This window comes from Pteropus vampyrus, unplaced genomic scaffold (assembly GCF_000151845.1).
Source record: "Pteropus vampyrus isolate Shadow unplaced genomic scaffold, Pvam_2.0 Scaffold311, whole genome shotgun sequence".
NCBI classification, from domain to species: Eukaryota; Metazoa; Chordata; class Mammalia; order Chiroptera; family Pteropodidae; genus Pteropus; species Pteropus vampyrus.
In genome coordinates, this window is record NW_011889092.1 from 1,554,507 (window position 1) to 1,559,345 (window position 4,839).

Below are 4,839 nucleotides of genomic sequence, written 5' to 3' on the forward strand. Positions count from 1 at the left end.
TGTCTATCAGGTAGTCAGGAAGCTACCTTTGGTTCCCCACCTGTGTAGCATCTCTCACTGCTGGCCTGTTGCATATGCTGTTCCCTTTACCTGGAACACGCTTATTCAATGCCCCCTCCCTTCACCTGACTAACTTCTGTCATTCTTCCTGTCTTCGTTTCCCTTCCATTGACGGTATCCCAGCCAGCCTTTGACAAGTTTTGAGATGAAGGCCTGTGCCCACTGAGGTGGTGACTGGGGTTGTGAGTGGGCGATTAGGGCCAAGAAACCAGGAAGAGACAAATTTGGGGGGAAGTGACTCAGGAATAGCAGTGAGAAGCCCTGGCTGCTCAGGGCCTGAGTGGCCATTTAACCCTCAGGCTGTCATGGCCGGATGCCCTCTGTCTCATTTTTTCAGACTATCTGATTTCTTGTGTGTTTCCTCCAGGCTTGCTGCCTGACCTAGTTCCCTCCTTCCTGAAGCCAGCCCTACCTCTTGCCACCTTTCTAAACTTACACACTGTTCAATTGTCCTCTACTTGGATGTACCCTGCCTCTACTTCTAAGCCTAGTGAAAACCTCATTATTCAAGGCCTAGGGTCAGAGGCATGTCTTCCGTGTGTGGCTTCCTAACCCCTGCCATTTAGTAGTAGAAGTGAGTGATAATGAACATCAGTCTTGGGAACTGTCTCCTGGTTCAAATCTCAGCTCCTCCAATTCTTAGCTGCAGGACCTGTGTTCCTTCATTTGTAAAAGGGGGACAATAATAGAGCCCACCTCATTAGGGCTACTGCGAGGATTAAATGAGACAAAGTGTGTAATGCACATGGTGTGCACTTTGGCTACTTCTCTGAGCAGGGGGAAAGCTAACGAGATCAAGGATGTGCAGGTGCCCCCAGGAGGTGCCTAGTGAGTTCTTGATAATTGGAACTGAGTGAAACAAACATCTGCTGTGTGGGCACCTATAGGTGCCTCTATAGCTGGTTCTTTGCACCTCCCCTCCTCAGTTCCTGCATGACTACTGATTCCACACAGCTATTATGCTGTGAAAGCCTATAAGGTAGGGGCATGACTTATTTTTTAAAATGTATCTTTATTTTTTATATCTACTTTATTGAGGTATAATTTATATACAATAAAATTGCCAATTTAAAGTGTATGAGTCAGTGAGTTTTGGTAAATATATAGTCATATAACAACCATTTCAATCGAGACAATAATATTTTACCATCCCTTGAACTTCTCTTGTGCCCTTTGCAGTCAATCCCCTTTGGGAGGTGACTTCTTACAGGGCTGTGAAAGGTGTTGGGTTTTCCTTGAGCTGACAGACTGGGCACACAGGGTGAGGCTGTCTCTGAAATGCTGGAAGAAGCCAAGGAACTCCTTGTCTTCTCTGGGCCTTGGTTTCGGTGGACTGGCAGGGCCAGTGAGGCCAAGGAGGGGAAAAGGTGCTCAGGACACTGTTTCCTCAACGTAGGTTTTCAGTTTGAGGGCTTGGTCAACTGGGAATGGTGACTTCAGAATGGATAATAGAGTAGAGGGTTGGTATTCCCACAAACCTGTCCCTCCTAGAATCAGGTATGCCCTGAGACCTTGAGGGACATGGCCATATGTTGGTCCAGACTGGAGCAGGGGCCTGCCCAAGATGACTCCTCTTCTCTCCCTATCACTCCCCACAGGGACCATAAACTCCTCTGTGGATTAGCAATTCCCTGAAAAGAAGGGGGCCACTTTTGTTCCCCAGTTCTAGAACCAAATATTAAAGCAATTATATAACTAGCAATAAATTACTTAAAGTAGTGACTCACTCAGCTTAATTAGAGCACAAGCAGGGAGGGATTAATGTATTTTTAGAACACACACCTCACGCCCTCCTGTTGGGGGAGGTCTCTGTGCAAGGTGGGGGTGGAGAAAGAACTGGGAGCTCATGGAAGCACCCAGGTGTTTGCAAGGAGAGGAAAGCTGATCCTCTGCCCCGCCGAGGTCCCAACACAGGCCAAGTGAGAGCAGTGGGAAGGATTCAGATTAGACTCAAGCAACACTTTCCAGTGGTGCTTGTTGGAGACCTGGGACAGGTAAACTAGATTACAAACTCTGAGGGCAAGAACTTGGTCTGTGATCCCCCCACCCCACCCAGGAATGGAACAAAAATGAAATCTGGGGTCAGACATATCTGGGTGTGTATCCTGCCTTTTCTGGTCACCAGCTATGTGGCCTTTGGCAGTTTCCTTTCACATCAAGCTTCAGTTTTCTTCTCCGTAAAATGGGCATAATATCCACCTTCATACATATTGTAAGAATCAAGTAGGTTAACGTATGTACAGCAAACCCTAGTGCTGACTTTACGGGACTAAAATCTCCAAAAGGGCAGAAATTAGTCGTTTTATTTACTATTGTATCTCAAACTCCATTCATAGGCTATATACATAGTTGGTGTTCAGTAAATGCTTGTTGAGTGAATGCATGTTAGTTTCACGCCCATTCTCCTGCTCCAAATGGGTTCCTTGTCAGAGGTTCTGGAAATAAAGGCACTAGGTCAGAGGAAGGCAGGGGTGCCTCACAGGAGGAGTCTAACCTTTCTCCCCCAGGCTGAGGAACAGGTGAATTCCAATGGAAAAAAACCAGACTTCCTGGGAAAGTTTTGGGTGGGTTCAGTACCGCGGACAGCTCCACCCTTTGCTCATGGGCGTGGTCTTCCCGTCTCCCAGAGGGTAGCTGGCATGGGAGGATCCGCCCTGTGTGCCCTTCACAACTCTGGGTGAGGGAAAGAGGAGCCAGCAGGCCAATCAGACTTCAAAGACCGAGACCGTCTCCCACCATCACTGGGAGTGCAGAGGAGAGGGGATGGGTGCAAGGTGGGGAATCCTGAAAGGCTTCTCAGAGGAGGAGATGGGATTGGCTGGAAGGATTTAGGAAGGGAGAACATGCAGAGATCTGTAAAATGGAGTAATAATCCCGACACTGTAGGTTTTCTGGGAGGATCGAATGCGTTACTATTTTTAGGAATGTCTGGCACATACCTGCTTGGAGGGGGCACAGTATGGGCTCCTTTCCTCCCCATTCCCTCTACTCCTTTTCAGCCCCTGTGACGTTAGGAAGGACATCACCCTGCCCTATTGGAGATGGCAGGGCATGGATACCTGCTCACAGGCATTGGGGCAGGTGGCTTCCTATCCTAACATCCACTGACCCCCCACCTCTGCGGTTAGGCTGAGCGGGACACACAGTGGGTACGCAGGACAGACAAGGGGAAGGTTCGTGCTCCTCTTTCCTCCCAGGGCATTGGGAGACTGAGGGGAGGACACAGCTGGATGGAGTGGTGAAGTTTAATCCCTGACCCTCCCCCAGGCCCACAGCCCCAAGACTCCTGCTCCCAGTGGATGCTCTGATCAGCTCTGACCATCTCTCCTCACACCTCACTGGCCTCCCAGGGCCAGGGCGATGAATTAGTGATGACAGCATCGCAGCATCGCTATGACGACCAGGCGTGTTGTTAGCCTCCAGTCAGGGTTCAGTGGCAGAGTCCAGAGACCCCTTTGGCTCTGGGCATTTGTATTGATGTGTATGACAGTGGCTGGGGCCCAAAGGGGAAGGGGAGAGAAGAGGGTGGGGGTGGGGCATGCACCAGGGCAGGGGGCTCCATCTGGAGTGAACTAAAGTTCATTCCAAATGGACCTTGGGCACAGTTGTTTCTCTCCCTCCCTCCTTTCTTATCTCTTTTCATTCCTCCTCCTCTTCCTTCTCTTTCTCATCCTTCCATTGTCTTTAAGCTCCATCCCTGTTGGAGGCTCTGACCTGCTCGCTTTTTCCCCTGACCCTGGGAATCAGGCCCAGCCTGGCCTCTCTCCCTTGGGAGCTTGATGAGACAAGGATATAGACACTCCAGAGAAGGTGTGTAGGGGCCACTCCAGAGAAGGGGGTCTGGCTTAGCTCTGTCAGGAGACATGCAAACGGCTTTGCAGAGGGAGGTGATACCTCTGGCCCTATTGAATGAAGAGGAGATTTTTCAAAGAGGCAGCAGTTGAGAGGTGGACTGGTGAACCATGAGGCATGAGTCCAGAGGTGAAACATAAAGAAAGATGGGGGATTGACAGAGTCCAGAGCAGCCTGAGTGTAGGATGTGTAGCGGGGAGCCTGGGGAAGGACTGGGAGGGAGTGAATGCAGTGAGTTTGTCCCAGATGGAAAGAGGAGCCCCTGAAGATTTTTACTGTTGCTTGTTTGATTTTAAGGATAAGGGAACTGAAGCCCAGAGAGGTAAGTGACTTGATTAAACTCACAGAAGTCATTAGAGACAGACTGAGACTATGGGCCCTGCGAGAATCCTACTAGACCCCAGCCAGGACCTCCTGCCCCAGACTTTCTGGCCAGGATTTTTCCAGGTAACTACTACCTCCAAAAGTTGGGGAGGGCCTACGGGTGGCTTTGCCCTCAGTTTGAGTGAGGTTTACATGGACAAAGTCTGTGCTATGGCCCTTCGTTCCTCTGACTGGGCACGTGTGTGGTAGTGTAGCGGAGGAGGGCATTCAGCAAAGGACCTGAGAAGTCAGGGGCTTGGCTAAGGTCGGCAAGGGATTAGTGTCATAAATTGATTCAAACTAGGGTCTTCAGGTTCCTAGCCCAGACATTGCCACATACCCTTACTCTGTACCCTCAGAGATCTTTGGCTGAGTTGGGTACCTATAGGAGGTTAAGAGCATCTCCGAACCCCTCACATCCTCCCCAGGGCCCCTCCGGGCCTGGAGCCTGGATATTGGGTCTGCTGCAGCTGAACTTAGCCAGGCAGAGAGAAAGACATTTATCCCCCCTTGTCCCGATGAAGAAACTGAGGTCCCAAGGTTACAGTGACTCACTCAGGGTTA